Consider the following 12,946-nt stretch of genomic DNA (forward strand, 5'->3'; position numbering starts at 1 on the left):
TGGTCTTTTGACTTGCATATATTTTATGTAAAATAATGGATAATGTTGTGTTGTTTAGATTTTTCCTGCAAAGGGGTGTGTGTGTGTAGGGATTCATACAGATTTTTTTTTTAAATGAGTGAGAAAAAAATAGTGAAATTCTATTGGCTAAGGGACAATTTAGAGAGGATAATATTGAAGTGGTAAAAATATACCTAGTTCAATCTTCAAAACAAGTTTATTGTAGCAATATGGCTGCTAACATGTTATTTCAAACAATTAGACAGCAAAATGCATTTATCTGTCATAAGGGATTAGTCTTCCATATGAGATGCTGACCTAGAAAGCAGAGAAAAACTAACAAAAATATTCAATTTACCCTTAATTTTTTTGCTACAATAAATGTTTTACTTTCGGTCTTCATTTGCTCAATAGCATAAAAAGTTAAACTCCTATAAGAACCTTTTTTTTTTAAGGTTCTGTGCCTGCGTGCATATGTGTGTCTTCCTTAGTCTTGTATTATTTAATGAACATGTAAAATCTCGGCAGCCATGAACCTGAATTGTAGCAGTACAGGCTCTCAGGAAGGGAAGAGGCTGGGATCACTGCCAGCCAGCCATCTAAAGTGCAGCATGCAGTACACATTGATAGCAAAGGCAGTCAAGTGCCCATCTGCTTGCTTCAGAAGTATTTTTCTTGCAGACAGAGTGGAAGAGAAGCACTTTAGTTAAGCTCAGTAATGAACTGATTAGGCTGGTTGCGAAGCCAATAGAAATGAACAGCCTGTCCATTAACAGTCAACTCACGTGATAATGCAAACCTATCCTGTCACAACAGGGTAACTTCTTCAGTGTTGAAGGAGTGATTTGAAGTGAAGAGTAGTATTGTTTCTTGAGGGTTCCTGAACTACTGTAGCAAGTGCACAGCAAAATAAAATCACTAAAGACAAAATAAAGCAACACAAGAAAAAATGCATCTCCTCTCCTCCATTAAATAATAAACTAAATTCTCCACCGCTGTTCTGAGGGAAGGCTGGCAGATAGCATTAGTACAAGGCCAACATAACTTCCAGTGAAATAAAAAATTGGTACTGAAGATTTTGCCTCGCGGTTTAACACAACAAAAAAAGAACAAAAAAAATCAGCTCTCAAGCTTTCCTCCCAAAGCCACAGGAGATAATCAGAGCACCTATGATGATGGGCACTATTCTGAACAAGAGATGGAGGCAGAGCTGGGCCCATGAAATGTAATGGATTTCTATCACTTAGCCTTTAGTTAGGAGACAAAACCTAAAAGGACCATACATCTTAAAATCAGATATTTTGGTTCCACCTAAGTGGCCTAGCGTATGTGTGGCTGCGTGAGCCAGCACTTCACGCTCCATGAGGGAGGGTGGCCCCAGCCCTCCTTTCAAAGAGCTCAGTCAGGTGTGCTCAGTTTTCCACCTGCACATCTGCCACCAGCACCCCCGGATGACACTGTGCTGGATACTTAAATTGCTAAAAATTATGTAAGTCACATTTCATTAAGTTGTGCACTGTGAACATCTGATACGCTTTGATCTGTGTTAGCACCGAGACTCTATTACACAGATCAGACAGAAGCAGTTTGCTGAAACATATTGACAAAAAAAGCATTATAAAAATGCAAACCTTTTTCAGGGATGGTGAATAAAAAAAAAATAAATCAATAATAACAGCTTCCTATTAAACACATAAATGCTGAATATATCACTGTTCTGTGTTCTTTGACTATTTTCCACCTACTGGTCAGGTATTCTACTGCCTCTGTTTATATTTTTCTTTTTTTTGCAAACTATATGCAAAATAAGAATTAATTTGGATGGATACTTGCCCACAAAACTAACACTAATCTGGCTGTTGGGAAACCCAGAACAACTACCTTCTGAATTACTGGACTGACCACTGCTCAACTGGCAATTTTCAGCAGCAGTTCCCAGTTTACTGCAAAGTTAACACCGTGTTTCTTCATTCTTTCAAATAAACAGAATTGTCAGCTCACAAAATTAAAGATAAATCACTTATACAGACTCCCTAAACTGCCCATAGCCTCCCTACTGGTAGAAAACACTTTAGCAATCAGTGCTTTTTTTTTCCTGAGGACTGCACAAGAAATAGAAAAACAACAAAGACAGGGATATGGGACTTTGACTTACTGTTATGGCTTTCCTTTAAGAAGAGAGAGGGGACACTTCAAGCATTAAAAGTAAACCTCTGCCCCAAATTTCCCTGCCCCCATCCCAGTTTATGTGTCTGAAGGGATTTAAGCAGAATGTAGTCCCCTGTAGGCTGTGAACAGGATCACTCTCAGTCTGAAAGTGCTAAGTAGAGACTGCAGCCACACACTGAACAAAAACAAAGCAACCGCCTCAAATTTTTTGAAAACTGAAAACACTGCTTTTCAGACAGTCTAAATAGATACCTATTAGCAAGACAGTATCTCAGGCTGGGGATTTCAAAGGAATGCCTGTGAAGTTCTGAGATTTGAGTTTTAAAACCAGCTCCTCATCAAGGCACTTCCCATCACCTAATCCATGTCTAACTGGACAATGAGCAAACATTGGCTTCTGGCAGCTCCCTGCTCATTCTGCTGCCTGACATGGAACCTGTTTGAAAGTGCTTATTTTTCCCCATGCATTATCCAGAAAGCCTAAAATATCTTTGGGGTTTTTTATGGCCCTAAAATTTTGTAGGGACTTATCTTGCCTTCCCTGAAAATGTTTCTTGGCTATTCATATGCTGCTGTGATGCTGAAGTGCAAGAAGCTATCGATATGTTGTCTGTCTTCAGTTTCTCACTGTGACACAAACTTTCTGCCAGACTTTGGGAAACCACAACATCTTTTAATCCTATCATTCCTACTTCTAAATATTTTAAGTAGGATGAGAGATCCTTTATTTATTTATTCCTTTTAATGTGCTTGTGAAAAATTCTGAGTGCAATAGCTTCACCCTGAGTTGGGATGGGGTCTCCCTGACTCAAAAAATGAATAATTTTCTGTCCATTCTGATACACACTCGAGTCTTTCCAGCACTAATATAAAGTCAGATGTGCACAAGCGAATGGCATCTGCTATGCACTCCTGCAAACCAAAGGTTTGCTACTCAATAACTGGAAGTTTAAAACTGCTTAAAAATGGGGTTTCTACCCTGCACATGGCATATTTGCACATTGCACATAGAAATATGCATGCAGATACTAGAGCATGAAAAGTTTAATCAGATGAAATAAACCTAAAAAAGGATTAATTTAATTCCTATGGGTAGTGAGTTCGCTGGGAATTTTTAATACAATTTTGGTTTTTATGGAAGCCTTTATTAATAAAGGTTATGCAGCATATTACATCCCTGTCTACACTATCGCTAACTGCTGCCAGCCATCATAGACTCTCTTTAACTCAAATGAACAGCAGCATAACAAATTGAAAAATAAGCAAGATGACACTAGCCAGCACCGACCACCGGACATTTTGATATATACATTCTCAAGCATTATCACAGTATGGATTTGCAGATGGTTTTTAAGGTATTTCTTTTAGGAACTCACTCTCATCTCACTGCTGATTTCTGTTTTCTTGCTTTGACTACTTCTGCAGATTGACAACAAAAGTATCACATCTAATATAACATCATAAATTACTCTGAAGCTTACAGTATCCAACTAATATTTCTTCATATCCATATTGTCTATCATTATCTATCCATCATTAAACTAGCAATTGGAGTGATTTTTGATTCATGAAATGTTCTGTGTTTATTACCTTAAGCAATGAGAAAAATGGAACCTGAGCAAAAAGGAAGTAGAACCCACATAATGCACATATTTAATAAAAATATTTTTAGCCAGTATTTGATGTTAGGAAAATGGGATACTATAACCTTATTTATAACTCTTAGCTCCTATGTAACTGATCATTCACAAACAGATACTCCGATATATTACAATTATTTTTACATGCTCAGATTCTAAGCTTTTCATAATTTTCCTACTAAGCTTTTGCATTAATTTCCCATTTCAACATTTTATTTCTGTCTTGGGCCGTAAAAACATAATTGTTACTACTGAAGTTGCAGCTCTTCTATTCCCAAAAGGCCAATTCATTTTACAAAGCACATACACTGTACAGTTTATTGGCCTTCATTTTCCATCATCAAATGTTAACACTACTTGGAGGAAACTTTAAGTTAGGAAAATGCCAATGAGTAATGAAGATGACTCCTATAATAAGGATTTGCTGCCCAGCATAACAAAATGGAGCTTTTATTGGAACCCATTTCCCAGAGTTGAGCTATTTGATCTACAAGCTATTAAAAAAGTAGATTATGTTTTCCACAGCACCATGGGTATAGGAGAGTTAATTTCCACACCAAACAGTAAGAGGAGATGAAGTAGACAGTAACTAATGTGAATTGTTCCCAAGCTAGCAAGTAGTCCAAGTTCCTGTATGTCCTTAATGTTCCTACACCCTGATACATTACCAAAAAAAAAGTAGCAAGGTAAGAAAACAGTTTATAAATAATAATTTTTTGAAAGTGTACAGAGGTTCGAAATAAGTTTGGGTTAACATATAATATAAGATTTACTCAGTTTGATTTTTGGGGAAAAAATGGGCAAGATCCATTCTTTGGATCTTCTTATCAATTGATTAAAAATATTACCATTTTACCCTTACAGTTGGTGTACGTCTGCATAACTGTTGGCTCCAAAGGTCCTAGAGGCTCTGGGATCTGAGGAGATACATGTGTTTGCGGAAGTGATACATGAGATTTACTGGCACAGAGAAAGAATAGGACAGGATAGTTTTCTCACAACATTTCATAATCTCATACTCACAAAACATAGGTAAAGAATCTCACCATCATGATGCACAATGATCACTATATGTTTTAAAAATAGTCTTCATGAATCAGGTCAAAAAGACCAAGGAATTATATATAAAAATAGGAGAGAATGACTGTAGAAGGAAAAAAGGCATAGAAAAAGAATAAATAGCAATTTATATCTGAAGCCCACCACAGTGTACCAAGCTTTTTGAGTGACTTTAAAGCTTCTGGCAAACAGCTCCAAGGGAAAACTATAAAACGGACAATCTGAATATTAAGATGAACTTGATCAACTAATGCAAGGTTTAAAAATTACTTTCACCTCAGGGGAAATTTGGATAAACTAAAGCTTAGTTAATGATCTGTGAAAGTCAGTGATAGATGATGTACTTTTTAATTTATTTTTTTTAAAGGAAATAATCAATACCTTACCAAATGCAACTTGCAGGCCTCATGCTTAAGTTAGATATAAATTATTCCATGCAAGAACACTATGTTCAGGCATAAGATAGTACGTCCTAGTACTTCCTTTATCAAAATGATTCTTTATCATATGGTAATTAAAAAATGAAAAAAACAGATTTTTAAAAATTAACTTACAAATAGATTTTGAAGCTTTTAATTCCAGTGCTCACGAAAAACCACAATGCACTTGTCATTTCCCAGCATACTTGCTTAATGAATTTGAATAACAAGAATTTTAAACCATGGCAATATATTGGCTTTCCATCAAATTTAATTGATGATATGCTTATTTACTTTGCACCACTATATCATTAATACCTAGCTGGACAGAATAATTTGTTTAAAGTAGTAAGAACTTCCTTCACTGTGATGTAACTCCAATGAAACCTACAGTTAATTTGTCCCTAGAAACTTACTGAGATGCACAGTTTTATTTATTTATTTTACTAAAGTCACTCTAATTTCTTTTAACTCTTTTCATGTAATGAAATTGAACTATTTTTGAAACACTTTGCATAAAGTAAAAATTATTTTCTCATGACTGTGTTTGAGATGAGAGGATAAATAAAGGGGAGAAGTTGACTGAAACAACTTGAGAAATTCAATATGAATTTGTGAAATGTGGCCAATTCAAATCCGTATTTTTACCAGCTTGGTTTTTTTAATTAATTATTCTGCCATCAAAATCTGGTTCTACTCCCCAAATGCTCTACTTATTTCCTACTTTCTGATTCATTAAAAGAACCTTTAACATTGTCTTATTACCCACATTTTGTGAAATCCCAAAGATTACATCAGTGTCAAACTTGTCTTCTTTTCCTTCTAGGTTATACTAGGTTTTTCTAGGTTAATTTTCTAAGTTCCAGGTCAAAATGTATCAAATACAGTATTCTTTCCTTCCCTTCTGTGCCCAAGAAGCATAATAAAATATGCTTGAAGTAAATAGCTGGCCCAGTATAATTTTTTTTTTTCAGAATCCTTGAAAAATCCATAAATGTGGGAAATATTGAACACATGAAAGAGAAATACCAAATGTCTTTAAAAATATAAAATAAAGAAACACTGCAACAAACACTATGGAACCCATAAGTGTTCTGCCTATCTAGTGCAGCATCTGTAGCCAGTCACAGCCAATAACTGTTTCAGTAGAAGATACAGCACTATGTATTAGTTATTTATAGAATAATTTTTCCTCAAGTAACATTTCCTCCTACTTTTCCAATGCTACAGGTTATTTTATGACCAGAGGGGATTTTCTTTTAACTCTGGACTCTCCCTTTATCTTCAATACTGTATGTACATATGTTTGTATAGATAGACAGGAAACGAGATAGACAGATAGAGATAGAAATACAGCTAAATAATTTAAAAGGTCAGAGTTCATTTTGTTCCACATGTAGATCTATTTCAACCCCCTCAGTTCATTCAGATTTCCCAGTATATTTGCATAACAGCATTCACTATGATTTTCAGAATTAATCCATTTATTTTTATGCAGTGATATCAACCACCACTATTTATACGTAAACCACTACCTTTATTCATGGTAAAACTTACTTTTATTTCTAAATACCAGATGCGCTTACTTGTCTGACATGTTTATTATCCAAAATAGAAAGCCTGTGCAACAAACTTGGCTTGTGTTGGAAGGTCACTAGCCAAGGGAAATCCTTTAGGTATATTAAACAGTGGTTTAAATTGAACTGTTCCCATTTTCCCTGCCATACATTTTGCTACCTCTAAAACACTTTTAATACTTTTACTCTCTTTCATTTTATTTTTATTTCTTCTGTGTTTTCCACTGGGGAATAAAAGCATCCCACAAACTTTTATATCAGTTCTTTTCTGCATGCCATCTACTATTAAACCATAGTAGTTACCCTTTAGAAGTATAAATACTTTTCTGACTTCCCTTGCCAACCTTGCTACACTCAATTTACAAATCCTTAATGTAACAAATATCCTTTCCTTTTAACTGTTCATAGCCTTGCCTGATGGGCTTATTTTGGAACCTTTCTGTTTCTTATGAAAATAATATAATGAGCAAATATAAAATGTAAATCCTTCATAAAGCTAGACTAATGCACTCAGCAAAGCCCAGGAAGACTAAACACACTGCAAACACTGTTCCCATTACAAAAGCAGGCAGGAATGAAAACTTGAACAATTATAATCCCAACTCAATTAAACAAAGCAGATAAGCAAACACTTATTTTCCTCATTAAGAATATACACAAAAGCTTTCCCAGCAGTGTTTTTCACTTCCTACGCAAATCACCCTGATGTTGTATATAAAATCAGAACAGATCCGAACTCCTCCAGTAGCTGAATTCATGTTCCTAGGAAGAACAGATTAAAATCTTTTAACACTAGGACTTTGGGCCCAGTCAAGGAGGCATGACCCCCCAACACCGGAAATGAATGCCTTTCACACAAATATATCACAGGATATTGATCATTAGGTCTCTTTTGTGCTTGTAAATGGGAGAAAAGGTCCATTTAAATCAAAAAGCATTGCCAGTTGTGAAACTCTGATTTAGTTATTCAGTTATTAAAATCAAACTAATGTGGTGATTCTCTGTACATAGCGTGTGCTGTAACACAGACTTTCCTTAAAGAGCTTCAGTTCAGAAATGAAGAATGCTACCTAAATCATTTACGTTTTCTTTAAATACTTAGGACCATATTTTCCAGAAAGGATTTTTAACAGCATCTCCAAAATTTAACACTGTCTTTGCAATATTAGTAAGTTAGGAAGTTATCATTCACTTGCACATACAAGTATACTTGAATACATTTAGCAAGAGAACATATTTCTGCCGTTAAATTTTGTTAAAGCTTGTTTCCACCCACCAGTCAGTCCATAAAGGAGGGACGTACTGTTTCTTGTTCAAATCAGTACTCTGAAATCACCAGAAAAGGGGGCATGCTTAAATATTATGGTAAATAATCTATGCTAAAAATCAGTAGCTACTTTTCAGCAAGGAATTGTTTAACTTCTATCCTGCTTTGAATCTGCATAAGTTAAAAAAAAAAAAAAGGCAGTAAATTGGCTCTGAGCAAGACATTACATTTCCTTATTTTTTCTACCCAATTTAGGATGGCAACCATTTCAGACCTAAAAATAATGCATGGAACTTCTTAGGAATTTTAATTTTCTGAAATCAACAAAATAGGGACAGTCACAAAATGAAGCATAAGGCAATACAGAAGACTGAAGAAAGCAGTTCTCAACTGTAAGATTATTGTTAATATTTTGCAAGCATTACCATAAAGTAAAAATTATTATATTTTTTTCCTAATGTTGCATTTCAGTTCACTAAACAAATTACTGTAATTGGAGTTTAGTAGGTCACATCAAATTGTTATAGTACCATCTAGAACTGCCAATGAAAATTAGGCATCGACTGTAGACTCCATTTTTAAAGAGCTTGCAATTAAAGTTTAAAGCCTAACATGGGGGAAAAACCAGCACCTTTATAAATAGGATGCTGGAAAGTACAGAGATCACAATCTATATGACACATCCGGAAGCACCCACCACACTCTTTACTCTTATTTCAGTGTGGAGGACGCTGGATCTCACGATGCACCAAACACCGTCTCCCTACTGTTCTTTGGTTTTCTCACTGGGACAGTAAATTGCTACAGAGCACAGCAGGGAAGGCTGGAGCAGGGCAAGAGGGCACAGGAGGGTGGAGGGAGCTCTACAAAGTAGAGAGGAGAATATATCACTCTGAGAAGACGTCACAGTGCTCATGAAGGAAAGATCAGATGGGATGCTGCCTTTGCCTTCACTGGCAGCCTCACCTTGCCTTCACCTCTCAGCATCCTCCCCTCCTTCTTTAAGACCTTCAACTATGAGATATGTCTCTCTCTCCATCCATTTCTTCCAAGTTCTTTTCTCCAAAATCAATTCCACTGCTTCAATCACCTCTGGAGACACCAGCTCTTCCTTCCATAACCAAAACAGAGAAACCTATGCATGCCCACTTTCTCTAAAACACAGGGAAAACTCATTACACCCTGAGAGATGGTTGTCTTATTGCTGGTTTGTACTCTGAAAATATACTTTCTAATATATTGTGGAAGAGATGCTTATGGTAGTGAATCTTATCCTGGACTTTCATGCTGGAAGGTCCATATTGAGAGTGATATACCCCTTTCTGATATATGCATACATGCTCCATTCATTGCAATTTCACAGTAGCAATCTGGCATCTTTAGCTCGCAACCGGAGTGGGGGGGAATGCTGGTCAGTGCCAGACATAAAGCAGTCACACTTACAGAGTTTGTCAAGAGAGTACTACCCACATAGTACCCTTTCCTGCCTCTTCTGTTTCTTCCAATCCCACACTTTCTTCTGGCTTTTTCAGTATTTCCCCTCTGCCCTGAACGAAGGCTTCCCAAATCCTCTTGGTAGCAGCCAAGAACCTCTGTCTTCTAGAAACAACAGGTTCTTTGCTGCTTTGTTCCTTACATTGAAGATGTTAGGGTCCTCTTTATCACTGCAATCTGAAAAATGCTGTGTAGACACTTGAAAAAAAGTCTATAATTCCCTGTTGAGCAGGAACTCAGCTATATTTTCACACATGCAGTTAAGCAGCAGATGTGATTTGTCACTGTGGTCAAAACCATAGGTGCAGCAACAGTAAATGCGATGTGACAGTTTCTTATGTTAACAACTCAGGTGAGAATGCTTATATGACTATCAGTCAAAGCATGACCATAGCCACTACACCATTTTGATAGCCATCTCACAGATGGATCCTATGGCTTTTTTGAGTTCAGTACCTTCATTGAAGGCTGAAGGTGACCAAGTACACATAGACTGCTGTAATCACCTAGATGATTTGTAAATTGAGCAACTGCACATCCTGCTTGTGCTCTAGAGTGTTTGGTTTGTTTGGGATACAAGAATTTGATGTGAAGGAAAAACAGAGGGACCCATTTTGTGCTGCCTTGTCAGATATGTATCAGAGGGCCAAAGAACTTCAAGCCAATGTGAATAACTCAGATTACTCAAGGATCTGTCTTTCATGGCATCATACAGGCCAGAGATTTCTGGATCCCTCTCATAACCGGAAGTCTCTAATGACACACCAAGAGCACATGTGACTAGACTGTACACAGCCAGGGGATGTGGACTAGATGTCTAATCTAATCATTTAACAGAATCAAGTGCATCCATTGAACCACTTTTTTTGGAAATAGGACTTAAACATCTAAGCCAAAAAACTTAGTAACATTGAGAAAAACTGTACTTAAATAACTTTAAAAGTGAATCTTGTCAGGTCTCTACCAAAGTCTACCTAGTCACAGAGCAACTTTTAGGGAGCATATCCTCTCCTTTGTATAATCTTCTCCTTCCTATGGACAGACATACAGCTATGTGTTCAGAAGGCAGACTGATTTCTTTACTTCTTGATATAGGAAGATTACACTAGAAGGTCACACAGGAAAGAGCACTGAGAGCTCCAGCACTGTATTCTAAGCAGAAAATGTTCCTTCACAAAGAGTATTCAGATTAAGACATGTTTGCATAGACAAGGTATCTTAACAGTGGGTATATTTTACCTATATACTTGTGAGAAACTTTTCTATAAGGAGAGAAAAAGAGAGACAGGGAGCGCAAACCTCTGCAGTACACTGCATTTCTTGTCTTCCTAAAGCAAGATAACTGCTCTTGAACATTTAAAGAGTTAATTAAATGTTCTCGTACCTTTTCCTTTTTTTGTGCAATGCCATGCAAAATCCAGGGGTGATTCTACTTTCAGATGTAACAAGCAACACCTTGTGCAGATCAACAAGCTGGGTAAAAATTTCAGAAGTACACAACTGACTTCGAAGCCCAAGTTGCATTAACTTTCAGAACAAAGACAGGCTGCTCTGTTAGTATTTGTATCAGCTAATTAGCTATTCATTTGCTATTTTGTCCTGAAAATCCACCCATTCTTCTCTGTGAGAAAGTTGAAAACTAGTAGTAAGTTTCGATTCTAAGAAAAAAATAAACTTGTTGCTTAAATTTCACTAGAGTGTTTATTTGGCCACTTTTCTTTGTAAACAGAGGCCTTGCTTTGTAGAGCAGTGTCTGAAATTTTTTGCTATGACTTGTAAACACTCAGTTAGTATAGTTGTAATTTATTTATAACACTTCTGTGCTTAACATGCAAACTTCAAAATCTCTCTCTGAGAATCACAGTACAAAACAGAACTGGTTACGGTTGCAGGAAAAGGCAAATATCTTTAAAATGTGATTAGGCAACTTCCTCCTCCACCACCAAAGGCAAACTAACTTGGAGTCATAATGTTACCATCTACATTTGTGTTTGCCCACATCTTCAACGTTATGTGCAGCTCTTGCTCCCCTAAGAAAGACAATAACAAAAAATCAGATAAGGGAAGCAAAGATGATTACAGGAGTGGAATGCTTTCAAGCAAAGAATGACTAAGTAAACAAGGACTTTTTGGCTTGGAAAAGAGGTGAGAGGAGCCAGGGTGAAAACAAACACTAAAAGATGGCACTTAAAATAAGGAACAGCCTTGTTGAACTCCTTGCCAGAGGACATAATAGATTCTAAATTTTACATGGGCTCAAGGGAAGACTGAGAAAAACTAATGGAAAAGAAATCTATTTAGATTTGCTAAATACATCTAGCTCAGTCCTGAGGCTGGGAAAGCAATCAGAGGAAGAATCCTGTTTTTACCTCTTTCTTACTCTTCCCTAAGTGTTCACATATGGCAACTACTGGAAACAGCATACTGAGTTGAATGGTCCTTTGCTCTGACCAAGTACAGCCTTTTTTATCTTCTTATAATCTTAAACTGACTCTTCCTTCCTTTGTATTCAGTGGAAAACTTATTTTATCTTCACTGAGTTACATCAGGTGCTTAAACAAACTCATATCTTTATAATACTTGAAATCTTATTTCTTCCTAACTCATGTCCTGATGGGGTAATTTCATTCTGAAGGAGAAGTCACTGATAGAAAATTGGGTATTTCTCCTTAACTCCTCTTTTTCTTCTTTTTCTCCATCTCCAAGCTATTAATTTGGAGGAGAAATGCCAGGAGAAATGTGGTAGCTGTGGGGCTCCAAAATGTCCAGCCCTAATTCATCTGTGTTAGAGTATGTGCTTGAGGAAAAATGGGCTAAGATCCATGTCCCTCAGACCTGTAATCTCTGCTCTGTTTATCAAATGGGATAGAATTTATAACTCTAGGGATCTCAAGAGTGTTTTCCATACCCACTCCTCTTGCTGGTGACCCAACTTTAGCTTCAGAAGGCTGGAGGCAAGAAAGCTATAAGCTGGCTTGTACACATTAAAACAAGCATACATCAGCTTTAAGAGCCAGAGTGAAACTCTACTGACTTTAAAAAATGTTTATTCATTGAGTCTCTGGGGACTGAGTTCTAAAAAGCCAGTATCTAACTTGGGCAGAACAGAACACCTGTAATTCTGTTGCATTGTAATTTCTGTAACACCTGCTACAGAAAACTTGCAAAGAATAAGGAAATTTCACTTAGGACCTTTATCTTGGATAGTGCAACTCAGAATCCTCTTTATCAGGTGACCCTATCCAAAGATAAAGGTCCTAAGTGAAATTTCCTTATTCTCAGCCCTCACTAAGGAGTAATTTTTTTCCATGTAGGAAAGAG

Source organism: Ciconia boyciana, chromosome 2, assembly GCF_034638445.1.
Source record: "Ciconia boyciana chromosome 2, ASM3463844v1, whole genome shotgun sequence".
NCBI classification, from domain to species: domain Eukaryota; kingdom Metazoa; phylum Chordata; class Aves; order Ciconiiformes; family Ciconiidae; genus Ciconia; species Ciconia boyciana.